The following is a 17,431-nucleotide window of genomic DNA, read 5'->3' as shown; positions in this document are numbered from 1 at the left end:
ACCTCATCTGTGAAACATTGTTTAGGTATTGTCATACTGTACCTTTGGAATGCATGGCTGCTTCTAAAACTGGTTCACACATCTATATTGCTAATGATGATTATAGCATCTGAATGACTTGTGAGAAGAAACCTGTTGTCGGCTTAAGTGCAAGCAAACACCTCCTTAATCATAAGCAGTCCCTTACCTGGCTAAGAGGTCTATTTACTAAGCCGTGGAGAGAGATAACGTACCAGCCACTCAGCTCCGAGTCCTAACAGTCATATTACAGGCTATGGGGGAGATGTACTAAGCAGTGCAAAGAGTGGAGAAGTTAGCCAGTGGAGAAGTTGCCCATGGCAACCAATCAGCATTGAAGTAACATTTATAATTTGCATACTATACAATTAGACGGAGCAGCTGATTGGTTGCCATGGCCAACTTCTCCACTGGCTCACGTCTCCACTCTTTGCACTGCTTAGTACATAGTAACATAGTTAATGAGGTTGAAAAGAGGCAAAATACCCATCGGGTTCAACTTGTATTCTGTATTAAGCTGAGCTCACTATCATGTCCCTGCTGAAGTAAAGTTTTTAGGATTAATTAACAACTATAATTCATGCACCTCCCAGTTTATCAATGTAAAAAAAAAGAAAACTTTTCTGTAAATGCTGTAACCTTGGATATCTTTTTTAGTTAGAAATGTATCTAATACGTTTTTGAATGTATTTACCGAGTCCACCATTATAACCTTCTCTGGCAGGGAGTTCCAGATCTTTATTGCCCTAACTGTGAAGAACCCTTTCCTGCGTTGTGTGCGGAATTTTTTTTCTCCTCTAGCCTTAGCGAGTGCCCACGTGTCCTATACAGAGTTTTTGTTAATGAACATATCCCTTGATAACTCCTTGTATTGTCCCTTTACATGTTTGAAGATATTAATAATGTCTCCTCTTAGACGCCTCATTTCTAGAGTATACATATTCAACCTAGTAAGTCTTTCTTCGTAATTCAGTGCCTCTAGCCCTTTAAAAATTTTTAGTAGCTCGCCTTTGTACTTTTTCAATTTCCTAGATATCTTTTTTATAATGCGGTGCCCAGAACTGAACAGAATATTCCAGGTGCGGACGTACCAATGATTTGTACAGTGGCAGGATTACACTCTTGTCCCTTGCCTCAATTCCCCGTTTTATACATGCTAGCACCTTACTTGCCTTCTTTGCTGCACTTTGACATTGTGTAGCTCATTATCTATGAGTACCCCCAAGTCTTTTTCCACTAATGTTACCCCTACATTTTCTCCATTTAATGTGTAGGATGCTAGTTTATTCTTTGTCCCAAAATGCATAACTTTGCATTTTTCTATATTAAACCTCATTCTCCATTTGGATTCCCAAATTTCAAGTTTAAATAAGTCATTCTGTAGAGACTCCACATCGATTTCCGAAGTAATTACCCTACACAGTTTAGTATCATCAGCAAAGATTGACACTGTGCTTTCCAGGCCTTTTACTAGGTCATTAATAAATATATTAAACAATAGTGGCCCTAGTATGGACCCTTGTGGTATTCCGCTGACTACTGTTGCCCAGCTGGAGAACATCCAATTGACCACTACTCGCTGTTCCCTGTTATCCAGCCAATTACTTATCCATGTACAAATAATTTTTTCTAGGCCAAGCTCCATTAATTTGACAATCAGTCTCCTGCGTGGCACTGTATCGAAGGCTTTTGCAAAATCTAAATAGACCACATCCTCCACTTTCCCCTGGTCAAGATTGTCGCTCACTTCCTCGTAGAAACTAATTAAATTAGTTTGGCATGATCTGTCCCTCACAAACCCATGCTGGTTTATGCTAATAATCTTAGCAATCTGCAGACAATCCTCTATGCTATCTCTTAAAATTCCTTCCAATATTTTCCCCACTATAGATGTCAAACTAACTAGTCTGTAGTTACCAGGATGATTTTTACTTCCCTTTTTAAATAATGGCACTACCTCCGCTATACGCCAATCTTTTGGTACCATGCCCGATCAAATTGAACTATAGAAGATCAAGCATAGGGGTCTTGCTAGTTGTGACTTAAGCTCCATAAGAACCCTCGGATGAAGTCCATCTGGGCCCAGTGATTAATTAATCTTAATTTTGCTTAGTCTCTCCCAGACTATATCCTCACTTAAACAATTATCTAGCCATGTGTCATTATCGTCACTGTCATTACAGACTACTCCCACCATCTGTTCTTCTCTGGTGAACACTGATGAAAAAAATTTGTTCAGAATTTCTGCTTTTATTTTGTTATCATTAATCAAGACTCCCAATTTATCTTTTATTGGACCTACGTTCTCCTTTTTTAACCTTTTACTGTTTGTTTGTTTATTTATTTAAAAAACTTTTTAGGATTGGTTTTACTCTCTACAGCAATTTGCTTTTTGTTATCTATTTTAGCTGCTCATTACTTTATTGCTTCTTTTATTGCATTCCTTGTAGTACTGGAATGACTCCACCGTATAACATGTGCAGAGAGAGTTAGATTTGGGTGGGGTGTGTTCAAACTGAAATCTAAATTGCAGTGTAAAAATGAAGCAGCCAGTATTTACCCTGCACAGAAACAAAATAACCCACCCAAATCTAGCTCTCTCTGCAAATGTTATATCTGCCACACCTGCAGTGTACATGGTTTTGCCCAACTGCTAACAAATGTGCTGCTGTGATCAACTCTGAATTACCCCCTAAGTTTCCCTTCTGCACTGTGCTTCCTGGAGCAATCCGCACCAGAATGCTGGTCGCAAGGCATTCTGGGGCGCAATTCTAGAAGTGATGTCAGCGGTCGGAGACCTCCACATTGTAATGCTGTATACATTGTGTGCAAACAAAGTCAGTAACACCCTTGTAAAGTTTAGTGCGCATGCGCAGAGTTTAAATCAGTGTTTGGGTATATTTAGCAGTGTCTACTTATTGCAGGAGCATGTACTTTTCAAATTTCAATTCACTTTGATACATTTGGGTGAAAAGCCCTTTATTATCGTCATGATTACATGCATAAAAAAGTGATAATTTTCGCATAAAAAATGTGATTACTAATACCTCTGCCCTTAAGAATCATACACAAAAGAGAAAATTGTCATGTAATAAATGAATATGAAAGAAGGACTTACCATACAAATTGGAATAAAATACAAACACCCTACATCTGTTGTTAAACACTTCCAGAGGGATTCTACTTTTCTGCATTAGTTCAAACAGATGGCCATGACTTCATATAATCTAGCCACAGTGCTAATAAATGAACTGAGGTCAGTATGCACACAGCCAGTCGGGAGAAGCTAGATAGTGCTGCACAGTGGCAGATTTTACAGTGGTTACAGTACTTGCAGCCAGGGCCAATGCTAAGGTATTCGTCACCCCCTGAAAACTATAAATTTGCGCCCTCCCATACTTTACAAAGGCACAGTGCACACTTTTGGCAAGCGTCAAAAAAAGGGGTGTGGTCTCACAAAGAAGAGGCGTGGCCACACAATACTACCCTCATTTCAAATTATGCTGCACAGTAGCACAATCTTATTCACTTTACACCCCATTTAATGGTGCTGTTTATACATATAATGCCCTCAGTAGTGGTGCCACTTATACACATAATGCCCCCAGTAGTAGTGCCACTTATACATAATACCTCCAGCAGTGGTGCTGCTTATACACATAATGCCTACAGTAGTGGCGTCACTTATACACATAATGCACCCTGTAGTGATGCCACTTATACACATAATGCACACTGTAGTGGGGGCCCTTATACATAATGCCTCCAGTAATGGCACTGCTTATACACATAATGCCTACAGTAGTGGTGTTGCTTATACATGTTATGACCCCAGTAGTGGTGCTGCTTATACATAATGCCCCCAGTAGTAGTGCCACCTACATATAATGCCCCAGTAGTAGTGCTGCTTACACATAATGCCCACAGAACAGCCACTTATACACATTATGCCCCCCACACACATACATACACACACAGATACACACACATACATACACACACCCATACACACACCTACATACACAGATACACACATACACAGAGATAGATACACACACACACATACACACACACACACACACACACACACCTATATACACAGATACACACATGCAAACACTTTCTCACACTCACTCACTCTCCGTCCACTTAACTATCACAGTCTAGCTGGCCGAAGCTATAGCAGCCTGGTTTGGTTCCATGTAGCTCCTCCCCCTCGGTCCCATGTAGCAGCACCCCATTTTCAGGCCAAACACCTACACTGTCAAAGAAGGGGTGGAGGCTTCAAGCTGCTGACACCGCTGCCTGTCATACAGTGTGACAGGCGCAGCAGCAGAAGTGATGCAGAGCAGGGGGAGTGCCTCTCCAGCCTGGCACCTCTCTGCTCTGCATCCCTTTGCTGAGCGGGTAGCACCTGTCCTGACTGCAGCCCCCCAGTAAAATCCACCACTTCAGTGAGCTCTTCGTATCCAGTTGCAGTCTGTGTGACTGCACTGGTTCAGTGGCTTCCCTGTGACTGGCAGTGACTTACTATTGGAAGTCCTACCTGCCAGTCACCCGCAGGACAGGTAGTCCTATTGGTAGGTGTTTCCTCCCAACGGGACTGCCAGACCGGGCTGCGATTTGCAGAGAGATGGCTTCCTGTAGGAAGTCACTCCCTACCTTGTCCTTAGCCCAATTTTTCTTCCGCGTTCTGCAGCTGATGCAGTCCATAGAAGCCAGAGGTTTGTGCATACACATTCAAGCCACCGCTTGTGCGCATGCATCGGGACCCGGCACCTGTCTGCTCCATTGCGCAGGTGCTGGGTCATGGGGCTCTCCTCACCGACATGGGTAGCAGCAGTCCCCCTTCCCAAAAAAGTGCTGCAGGTGTCATCCAAGACTCAGTGACCCTTCTGCACCCTGCCTACTTCCTATTGAAATGGGCAGGACAGGGACCAAAATTACGCAAATCACAGGTCCATGAAAAGTGACAATATGACTTGATTTTGTGGGAATTACATAACTCTGGCTACGACCCTCTCTTCATACTGTAGACTCGCGTTGTGCACTAATATCACATGAAGGGGTGGGTCCTAATGACAAGAAGCACAGGGCCCCTCCGCTATCAGCAGTCAGCTGCATTACCCCTCCAGGAGAGAGAGGAGAGAAAATAAATGAAGACAAGTATATGTCATTGCTATCGTCCCCACCACCATCACCAAATCCCTTTACAATGGGCCTCCAGTACCTGCAACAGATGTGACTAGAATGAAGTGAATCAGAGGATGTATCTAAGTCTTAAGTTACAGTACATCTTCTGGGGGCATGCTACACATACGTGTATATAACAGTACTGTACAGAAATTACACTTGCCTGCTCTGTTTTCACCTTTCCAAGTGCAAAGGGCTGTAATTCTAAGATAAGGATTTTGGTGTAGATGAGCAGTACAGAAGTATGTATTTCTCTAAAGGAGACACAATTATACATTATAAAAAGCATACAGATTTACTACAATTGCATAAAAAAACAAAATGCCAAGAAGAAATACTGACTTTCATGGTCCAGGAATTCTTTGCCAACCAAACTTATTTAATAAGGGAAATTCTAGTTAACTGAAGTGTAGAGTATAAATGTAGATAGTGTGTAATTACAATTGCTTTTCTATGCATTCCAAAATGAGATGAACAAATTGTGCTAAATTTGGTCCACAAAATTTGACCCACAATTGATTCAGCCATCAAACTTGTATTTCTGCAAATCAATTCAGAAATTATTTTCTGGTCATATTGTTGCATATCTAGGTTTCTCTATCCCCCAAACCATCTCTTTAGCTCTCTGCTGTGAGAATGATTACCATTGTTTTTAAAAGTTTGTTGCCTACTTTTAATGCTTGTTGTACACTTCAAAGATCTTGTTTATTAGCTAACAAGTATAAGGGGAAGGTGAAAAAGAAGACTCTCTTGTTATTAGTTAACAAGCAGGCTCACCCCACTTTGCATGGGTCCGATTTGTAATGTGTAGCAGTTTTGATATATTAGCAAATTATTTGGTAAATAGACCAAAACTGCTATTTTGAAAATATACATATTTTGAAAGGAGAGTTTACATAAAGATCTGTTATCACTCCAGAACATCATATATACAGTTGACCATGGGAGAAACAGTCCTCTTGTAGTTGAAGCCAAACAACTTTAAGGGGGCTATTCAGTGGTTGGCAAGAATGTTTTAACCAGTGGTGCAAGTAGAATTTTTTTCTTAGTGGTACTGATAGTACAAATGGGCATGGTCATGTGTCACGAGGGGGCATGGTCACACAAAACTAGGGGAGTTGCTACATGACAATAGGGGCATGGCCACATTATGCCACACACCATAATGCCCTTTACACATTTTGCCAAACACCATAATACCCATTACACATTATGCAACACACCTTAATGCTTATTACACATTATGCCACACACCGTAATGCTTATTACAGAATATGCCACACACCATAATGCCCATTACACATTATGCCACACACTGTAATGCCCATTGCACATTATGCCATACACCGTAATGCCTATTACATGTTATGCCACACACAATTATGCTACTGACACCATTTTATGTCCCACACACAAAAATGCCCCTTATAAATTATGCCACAGCGGTGGACTGATGGTACTGAGTACCACCACCATATTTCTTAATGGTACTCTGTACCACCCCATATCACCCTACTTTCAGCACTGGATTTAACTAGTGGGCATCTATCAGAGCTATTCAATTGTTGTTCCGATCAGACGCCCATTAGCCATGGCAGTCCCATCTCAGCCCGCAGCCACGGAGGCAGTGAGGTGAAATGTGTGAGAAGTCTGCTGTTTGGACGGCCAAACAGGTCTTTTCCCTGTCACATCCATTAGTTTAGACAGGTTTTGCAGCTTTAGGTGATTAAACCCTGTCTACCTGGGCACGACTAGCAAGATAATTAAAGGGCACCCAAAACAATTGAATCGCAACAATGGGCATCCTTTAATTATCACTTTAAAATGAACAATTGAATAGCTACATTTGCTAAATTTGGTCCACAAAATTTGACCCACAATTGATACAGCAATCAAACTTGTAATTCTGCAAATCAATTCAGAAATTATTTTCTGGTCATATTGTTGCATATCTAGGTTTCTCTAGCCCCAAAAAATGATTACCATTTTTTAAAAACTTTTATTGCCTTCTTTTAATGCTTGTTGTACATTTCAAAGATCTTGTTAATTAGTTAACAAGTATAAGGGGAAGGAGAAAAAGAAGACTCTCTTGGTATTAGTTAACAAGCAGGCTCACCCTGCATGGGTCCGATTTGTAATGTGTAGCAGTTTTTATATATTAGCAAATTATTTGGTAAATTGACCAAAAATGCTATTTAGAAAATATACAAAAGCTCTGATTAGAGAAATAAAATAAAAGGTTAACTAAACAAAACTGTATTTCAGTAAAATTAAAATAATTTTATTGTGACTATGATGTAATAGTCACGTTAATCATCATGTTAAAATGAACAATTGAATAGCTCCCTAAGTGTTTGTCCTGGGATTTATTGATCGACATGGCAAAACTTAAGTTTTGTACACACTGGGTCAAAACACATCACAATATGAACGATAACGATCTTTTTTGAAATATATATCATTCATATCAGCCAGTGTGTATGCATACAATGAACGATGTGTGCACCCATGGGTCGTTCATGTTCATCTATGGTCTATCGAACATGCAGCTCAACTTTGACTACATTGTTGAGCTGCATGTTCGGGGAATGTGGGGATGACATCACTGAAAGATATCGTTCAGTGTGTATGAGCTATACCGCTGAACAATATAGTGTTCAGTGATATAGCGCTAGTCACTCATTAGGGGAATGTCGCCCAGTGTGTACAGGGCTTTACTGTTACTGGAAATTGCAAGCATTTAAATTGAACAAGTATCTCAGATGTTATTACTGGTATTCAGGGAATAAAAGTGTCTTCTCCTTTGCCATGACCAACTATCCTTCTGTATGACATACTTATAGATTTTATGTGAAAGTTATACTTTCATTTTAAAAATGCAACTGTCGCAAGATTTGTTGCTTTGTTGTGTTGATGCTATGTCATGTTGTCGCTAGGCTTCCTTTAGTCAGTCAAACAACTGTTTACCAACAAAAGATGTTTTTGATATTTGTCACTCTGTTGCTTTGACTAGCTTAATTTTTCGAAACTAAATAACTGTTTAAAATTTGGCAACTTCACTTTGAGAGCTGTTTAAGATATTTGCATACGTACCAACTTATATATAATATATGTATATATAGATTAAAACATACAACAATAATTTGAACCACCTACACTACAGCAATGTATAGTACAGTAGGTTATACAAAATATATTACAATATACTGTATGTCTGTCACATACTGCGATACATATTTTACTGTACAATTATTATTTTTAAGTACATTTATTAAGATTTATACCAATTGCTGTTTTAAAACTATTGGTAAAAGCAGTTTATTGGCGGCTTTGACAAACCATGCCTTAGTAAATCTACCCCTTGGTACTGGGGATCAGTACGTAATCCCGCTGGACGGGATCCCGGCGGTCGAAATACCGACGCCGGAATCCCGACCACACAATCCCGACAGGGGTGGCGAGCGGAACGCAGCCCCTTGCGGGCTCGCTTCGCTCGCCACGCTGCGGGCACGGTGCCTCGATACGCTCGGCACACTATCATATTCTCCCTCTATGGGTGTCGTGGACACCCACGGAGGGAGAATATGTCGGGATTGTGGCGGTCGGGATTCCGGCATCGGTATTTCGACCGCCGGGATCCCGTCCAGCGGGATGTTGACCGCATCCCTGGTACTGAACCAAATGTTACAGACAAAACCAGTCCCGGTGACATTGGGGGACAAAGGGGACACTTGTGATAGGCCCCAAGATTTCGAGGGGCACCGGACCCTCAGGAATCTCTGGAGTCCAGGTCCTGTGTCCCGTTAATCTGTACCGCACTATAGTTGTAACCCAGTTGCATCTTGCATGGGCACTATAGCACCAATTTAGCAATGACATTCGTATCCAGAGGGGGAGCACAACATCTACTGTGGCTGCTGCTCCACACTTAGCTGCCACTTCTTGTTCTCCGGTGGGCAGTCTAGTACGCGGCTCACCAGGAAAACCTCCCCCAGATTTCAGATGTTGCTGCCTCCCTGCTCTATCTCCGGAGGCCACGGTATGTACTGTCTTTATGCTACCTGTGATCCGGCTACAAGTTTACAGCTCCATTTACTGCTCCTTACGGCTCGGGTCCACAGGAGTTTAGTGCTCTAGGGTGAATACCAGTGTGGCGCGAGGTAAGTGTTCCCCAGCTGAACAAACTAAACACCTCTGCCTCGCACCTATGATTGACAATTATGGTGCACGAGGGACTGATCCACAGGAGGAGGATGGTGTTGAGAGACACAGATTAAGACTGAGACACAAGGGGAGGGGGAAGCTGAAAGTCACAGGGGGAGTCTGTGAGACACAGGGGGAGGCTTTTTCACAAGGGCAGTGAGTCACAGGGGGTGGTTGAGAGTCACGGGGTGGCTGAGAGACACAGGGAGACTGGGCCATATAGTAGGCGGAGGCTGAGAGAGACACAGGGGGATGGTGTGTGTGTGTGTGGGGGGGCACTGAGAGACACAGATGGAGGCTCAGAGACACAGGAGAATAGGGAGGCTGAGAGACAAGGGAAGGCTGGGAGACACAGGGAGATGGGGGGACTGAGAAACACAGGGAAACTGAGAGATACAGGAGGATGGGAAGGATGGTGATGGTGAGGCTGGAGCGATACAGGGATGAGTTAGGGTTGGAGAGAGACGGGAGGATAAGCGAATGGCCAACCAGTCTGTACCTACCTCGGAAGGGATAGGATGCTGAAAGTCACATGGGGTGGCTGAGAGTCACAAGAGGAGGCTGAGAGGCGAGGCCACAAGAGGAGACAGGGAATAGGGAGGCTGAGAGAAAGGGGGATGGGGAGGCTGAGAGACACAGAGGAAGGCTGAAAGATACAGGGTGATGGAAAGTATGGTGTTGGAGAGCTACAGGTGAGGATGAGGCTGGAGCGATACAGGTGATGAGTGAGCCTGGAGAGACAGATTATAGGATAAGCAAATGGCCAACCAGTCTGTAGCTACCTGGGAGGGATAAGGGGGCCAAAAAAATATGAATGTACCAGGCCCCAAGATTTCTGTTGTTGGCCCTGGTCACAACTAGTATTAAATATGTTACAATACAGTAGCTGACCAGTGCAACTGGAAATCTGGTCAGTGTACTTTTACTATGGATTCTTTTGAGTATTTACAGTTTGAGTAAATCGGCACATTTGCAAATCTGGGAAATTTGTATGAATTTCAGAATGTACAAATCTCTATTTTCATGAGTACAAGTTCTTGGATAAACAATAAATATGATCAATTACCCTTATTCTCATTATTTGATGAATGGGCTGACTTGTACTCACAGGGTGAATGAGCTAATTAGTGACTGATTAGAACCATTTCCTTCACCAGCAAGAATCCACATATTAGGGAAGGGACCAAAGTTTTTAACATTGGTTGAAAATATTGTTTAGCGCTAAATATTAATTTGAAAACACTGATGGTTTCCACTTTTTTTTTTAACATCAATCATTTTTATTGAAAACATTTTTTGTAAAAGGGGTATAGAGAGAAAGAAGAGAGGGAGGGAAAAACGGATGTAAACATAGCAATGAAACTGGGCAGGAAAAAACACCATACTTAGGGTTTCAACTTTTTCGAAGTAAACTGGTTACTTAACACTTCAAGGGCCTGATTCTGAGTTAAACATATTCATGCAAATGGTTACAGTGCAGAGTATCCAACTGAGTGGGAAAGATAGCACTCTCCAGTCTTGTTAAGGGGGTACACACGGGAGATTTCTCCTGGAGATGTGTGCTGAGCGAAATCGCAGACCGCTCAGCACACATCTCTCCCCCTGCTCAGCACAGCGCGTTGTGTGCTGAGCGAGGGGGGGAGGAAGTGATGGGGGGACCGCTCATTTCACCCAGCGTGCCAATTCTAGAGCCGGCGACAGCAACGCGCATCACTGTCGCCGGCATCCCTACACACAAAGCGATGTGTTCTTAATTTCTAAGCAATCTAGTCAACACAACAAAATTAAGTATTTATTCAAAAAAAGGCAATGTCCACATACTGTACCAATGCTGTAAGGTTTCCCATCTGGGACTTTTCTCAATGTGACCAATACACTCAGTGGCATCAGAGGTTAAATCCTAATGAAAGACAAGGCGTGGACACTGTGGATAAAGTGCCCGGCCTGCCAGGCCCCTTATTTACAGTATACCTATGTCAGTTAAGGAAAAGAGCGCTAATTTCCATGCCTTTCCACAGTTTCCACACCTTGCCAAACGGAATCCCCACTCGGTGGTGGTCCAAGCCCCCACCCGAGGGGAAATATAACCTTTCGGTCACCACCGGGCCCAAAGCGTGGTGAGCGCAGTGAGCCCGCAAGGGGACATGCTGTGCTCACCACCTGTATTCCGGCTGTCGGGATCATGGTGTTGGTCTCCTGACCGCCGAGGGTAAAGCATATTCTTGCACCTGGGCCCACCACTAACTAGTTCCACCACTGCTCACAGTCACTAACTGTTGTGTCTCCATAAGCTTACTCATGGAGTGACCGCACAGGAGAGGAAGAGTGCAGTGGATGGGTGAAATACTTGGAAGGGGATCATGGGGGAAGGGGGATATGTTTTCATTGTTTTTTGGGGGCTAGCTGCGTGGTGACAGACAGCCAGCATGTAGATCATATTTAGGCACTGGTGTCACGTTTTGTGCCCATATGAACCACAGGGCCCCTCTGGACGTCGGGCTCAGGAAGGGTGTTACTTTTGGCCCCTCCTCTCGCCAGGCCTGCAGTTTGGTAAACAACCTGATAAACCAAATGTGAGCTTTTTCTGTTAGTACACAATCACAAGTCTCACTATAGTCAGCCATTGTTGTCTGACTTTGTACACTGCGACTCATAGGCCATTACCAAATATACATTGATTACACATATTGTACACAACCATGTAATTGTTACTAAAACTACACATAGTAACTAGTAACTATACATGTATTCCAAAGATAAATAAAGAAGTTTAAAGAATTTTTAAGTTTACCATTCATTGCATAGGTTTATATATTGAATATAAATGACTCACAGTATTTATTGCTGCAATACACCTAGTACTGATTTGTGAAATCACCCTTCAGATCACATATAGCTCTGATGCAATGATAGAGACTGAGAGGGAGAATAAGTATAAACACAACAAAGACAGATGAAGAGATAAGACAGACACACTAATGAGAAAGAGAACAGCTTAGGTGTATGGCTGTGAGAATCCAAGAGGAGGGTGGCTCCATCTTGTGCTGAATGCATCTCACATAGAAGCGAGGAACCATCAGACCTGTCACACAAACTGAAAAGAGAAAATGTGCCGTTTCTATAGAAACAGCCATCAAATGAGGCCTTTTAGGGCACATAGCCATCAAATATATATCAAAGCTAAATGCTAAACAAAAACAGTTTACATTTGTTTTAATTAAAAGGTAAGAAAAATGATCTATGTAAACAGATGATAGATGTGCCAGGAAAATTATCAATTTGAAAGCAGTGCGAACAGGGTGAGATGACGATGAGGAGAAAGTGTAGGCTTAGAAAAGGTGAGAAAGGCATGAAAGACGCATCAATGGGTTAATGGTCTGTAAAAGATGAAAATATATTGGATGCAAATTTACAGGCTAACTTGAGATAAGGCATTTATGGAGTACAGTATATACTGTTTATATCTAAAATTAAAGACAATTCTGTGTTCAGAGTAACACTATTCTTAATAAATATATTCCCTCTGTTGTTTTCCTGCAATGTTCTGCTTTGAATGTATTTAACAACTGCTTGGGCCTGCAACATGTGGTATCACATCATGTCACATACACACAGCGTACTGACAGGGAGTGTATACAAGGTAAGACGACTATACTCTTTCAATGTGAAAGAATACAAAAAATAAACACGGAAACACAGTATATATATATATATATATATATTCATATTGTATGACTAATAAAGGTAAAGTGTTCGCACTGATGAATGCAATTAAGAAAGATAACAAATGTTATTGCATATGAATATAGCTGTTACACTGTAAGGATAGTAACAATTACCTGACAATAATTTGAATCATGATTATGGAAATATATTCCTAAAAATCTATTATACCCATCTTGGTTGCACAACAGTTCACATTAAAGTGCACATATATGTATAGCACTTACAGTCACACTGATTACATACCAAGACAAAGGTTCTAGTAAAGGCTAATATGACATACTGTATAAGCAGCACACAGATATCCTCATAATGATGAGTCAAGTGTTTAGACTACATGCACCAGCCGGGAAAATAATAGGAAAAAAATTCTAGAATAATAGAACCTTAAATGGAAATAGTATACATCCATTAACCCCTTATTACAAACATGTTGTGTTGATATACTGTTGCAGAATATAATGTAACAATTTGTTTACCTGCATATAGTCACAGACACATCTTATAGACAGTAAATATGCTGTTTGAGAAAGGGGCCTCAGTGGCATTGTGTGGCTGGTCCATCAGACATAAAAAAATAAAAAACAAAAACCCTATGTTCCAACGTGGACCCTTCCCTGCAGACACCGGTCACAGTAAGTCACCAATACCTTCCCCCCATTACTCTAACCTAGTCAACCTGTATAGTATTTCTCATTGCCAAATATACAGAAGATATTTACCTTCAGGGTAGTCTCCCAAGCAGCAGTTTCTCTTTGCCTATTGCTCTCCACATAGGAATGATCTGTTGCTGGGTGGATGGATGAAATGCTTGGATGGATGGATTAAATGCTTTTCACCATCCAACCTTTCATCTCCTAATGCCAAGTCCAGTCCTCCAGTGACACCCACACTGCCCTCTTTCCTTGGCACTGCAGACTGTACTCTTCCTCTCTCCTCTCTGGAAGATGTGAGTGGGATGCAGAAACAGAGAAGGGAGGGAGAGAAAGATCGGAGGAGGGGCAATCTTTAAACCCACTGATTTGCAATCATATACACAAACGCAGGGTAAAGGTAGGGGGCAGTGCCAGCTAGTGTCAGGCAGACTCTGCTGCATAACTGTTTCTGATTATGATGCACAGAAAGCTTTGGATGCCAACCTGTGGCACTGATTGTGGATCCAAAGCATTCAAGCATAGCAGTATGTGGGCTTTTGAAAATGGAGATGTAATTTTACCTTAACATTGCTTATTCTTGTAAGAGATTTACTATAATTTTGTATATATAAAGTATATACTTACTGCAACATTGTGAGATGTGAATTGTATCATATTGTATACAAACAACCCTTTCAATTACAACCAAGTAAGTGATTTATTTTAAATAGAGTTGTAATTCTGTATTATTAACCCTGTTACAGCCATGGGCTATGTGTGCACATTGTATTGTCCTTCTTGTAGGTAGACCTGAGGATTATTACACCAACATCAACCAATTTACCTACATCACGCATAAGCAGGTGGTACCCCTTGTGCACCTCACAACCTATCTTTGCAAGCTGGTTGCTAGGAAACAAAGTGATAATTTGTGGGTGAGAGATGATAAGACATCTGCAGAGCACACAACATTGACAGACAAGAGATTCAAGAGATTAACTCATTACCATCCATGTATACTGTATATTGTCAGTTGCCTGAATTGACGTTCTAATATATGTGTCTGCAAGGTACATGTACACAGTGGTAACAGCATGCTAGATCAGCAGAAACAGGAAAGCTGTATTAGCATATACAGTAGACTGTATGATATACAATTCTGTGCACATCTAGAATGTAGCAGCTAAGGCATGGTGTACTGATGGATGAAAAACAATCTTACAGAATAAAAGCCTATGTGGTATGCATGTGTGGGATGTCAACACAGCAGCAGTAACTTCACTGAAAAGTGGGGTGTCAGCATATTGTGTGACAGACACATCAATAAATACAGTAAAGACGCAAGCAACAAACAGACACATAGAAACGCAGATGTACATAAATATATTATATATAGTAACTTTATTGACACATCACAGAAATACAGGTGCTGACTTGGAGTTGCACCCAATTCTGAATGCGGGAGCATCAGGTGGTTTTAAGCAAACTGCACATGCATTGCGGTCTGCATACAAAAAATAAAGCACTTACAGTATAACTCATATACATCTCCTTGGCTTCTCAGTTGCATCAGGATGGATGGGCGTTACTGAGTGGCAATGAGGCGTTTAAATATACAATAAATTTGACGTGGGTGGTTACACAGAGTTCATCCTTTCTGTGCTGCGTGTATGCAGAGATCCATCCAATTTATGTGTGTGTGTGTGTGGGCTGTGTGCCCTAACAGGCCTCATTTGATGGCTGTTTCTATAGAAACTATGCATTTTCCATATTCAATTTGAGTATATGTAGGAGTCAATAACATGAGGTTTCTTTTACCTGCTTGTTAATGTTTAGTCTACAGTTTCGGGGGGAAACCTGATATGGGGATACTCACAACACTTGGACAAATGTTCTACAGTCTACTAAGAGCTGCTCTGTACTTGTGGTTATACAAAAACACAGTTGGAAATTGAGGAACCAAAGATTATGACTTTAGCACTACATAACTATCCCCTCTGTTTTAAGTGTATAGTGGAACACTTTGCAACTATAGTATACAATATATGTATATTGTTTTCTTTATACAGGGTAATAGTAAACTTAATGATCCTAGCATCCGTTTCATGTAATACATTATTTTAATAGAGAGTGGTCATTGTCCAACATGAATCATCCATAAAAGTGTCAAAGGCATTTATCTCTACCAGAAACCTTTCCCGATTTCATCTGGTAAGAATTTAGATCCTTTGTAAACATTAGTAAATTGAACTGTTGTAGAGGTTAAGTTGAGCTAAGCCTTTGTAATATACATCGATATAGATGACGTATTTTTGAGCTAGGTCAGCCGTACAGCTCTTCCAGTTAATTTATTCATCATGTAATTACAGTACCTCAGGTATTGGGATGCATCCTCGATGTAAGTAATTGTCAGTAACTGGCATTCTTTTACAATACAAAGTAAACTATTTATTTTTTACAGTATTCCTTACTTTATGAAAAGTATGCAAGTAACAGCTACAAGTTGCATTTATTTACAACAATGTTGCAAAAGAGGATTAAAAGGTAAAACTGCATACACTCAGTGGTGCCAAAAGGGGGAGGGGGATCGGGTACTAATTACCTGGGCCTGGCTGCTAGAGGGGTCTGAAAGGGTTTGCTGCCCTCCTGCCTCCCAATATACCTATACTTAAGATAGAGGCCATCTTCCCAGTGATATCTTCTGAAAGATGGCGCCAGCACATTAAAAGCAAAGACTCTGGCACCATTACATGTAGTTACATAGTTACATAGTTGTTGAGGATGAAAAAAGACAATTGTCCATCGAGTTCAACGGGTGGCATTCTGTATGCCGGCGGTCGGGCTCCCGGCGCTCAGTATACCGGCGCCGGGAGCCCGACCGCCGGCATACCGACACTTATTTTCCCTCGTGGGGGTCCACGACCCCCATAGAGGGAGAATAAAATAGTGTGGCGCGCGTAGCGCGCCACCGTGCCCGTAGCGTGGCGAGCGCAGCGAGCCCGCAAGGGGCTCATTTGCGCTCGCCACACTGTCGGTCAGCCGGCGGTCGGGCTCCCGGCGCCGGTATGCTGGGCGCCGGGAGCCCGACCGCCGGCCAGCCGTAGTGAACCCGAGTTCAACCTATAGTGCTACATGCTGTATTATCTCCAATTTACTTATAACCTATTTTCTGCTGAAAATTTGTCTAATCCTTTCTTAAATGCCTTGATTGAATCTGACATTACCACTCTCTTCGGCAGTGAATTCCATAAACTCACTGTCCGCACTGTGAAGAAACCTTTCCTACGCTTGGTCTTAAACTTCCTCCCCTCCAACCTAAGGGGATGACCATGTGTTCTGTGTACAGAGCTCTTAATAAGTAAATCACCTGAAAGTTCCTTATATTGCCCCTTGATATATTTGAAGATATTAATCATGTCCCCTCTTATGCGCCTTTTTTCCAGCGTAAACATATCCAGCCTAAGTAGTCTTTCCTCATAATTCAATGACTCTAGGCCCTTAACTAATTTTGTAGCTCTTTTCTGAACCCTTTCTAGTTCAACTATGTCTTTTTTTTATAGTGCGGAGCCCAAAATTGTACACAGTATTCTAGATGGGGCCGCACCACCGTGTCAGAGTCTTTGCTCTATAGTGCACATGCGCCATGTTTCCAAATATCA

At 41.8% G+C, this 17,431-nt stretch overlaps 1 protein-coding gene across 2 annotated transcripts in view; it reads right to left on the bottom strand.

The window, feature by feature from the left end:
- The window catches only part of LRRN2 (leucine rich repeat neuronal 2), an 84,313-nt gene extending 68,916 nt beyond the window's left edge, over nucleotides 1-15,397 (bottom strand). The window contains exon 1 of one of the 2 annotated variants that reach the window (XM_063955234.1): nucleotides 15,303-15,397. The gene's annotated coding sequence lies outside the window, so the exon portion shown is untranslated. Of the gene's footprint in view, nucleotides 1-13,859; nucleotides 14,100-15,302 lie in introns of those variants that run through there. The other variant, XM_063955233.1, reaches the window with a different exon arrangement.
- Nucleotides 15,398-17,431: the final 2,034 nt, after the last annotated feature.

The sequence above is a fragment of the Pseudophryne corroboree genome, chromosome 2 (genome assembly GCF_028390025.1).
Source record: "Pseudophryne corroboree isolate aPseCor3 chromosome 2, aPseCor3.hap2, whole genome shotgun sequence".
Taxonomy (NCBI): Eukaryota; Metazoa; Chordata; class Amphibia; order Anura; family Myobatrachidae; genus Pseudophryne; species Pseudophryne corroboree.
Note: the sequence above shows the minus strand (reverse complement) of the source record. Positions and strands in the feature narration are given on the sequence as shown.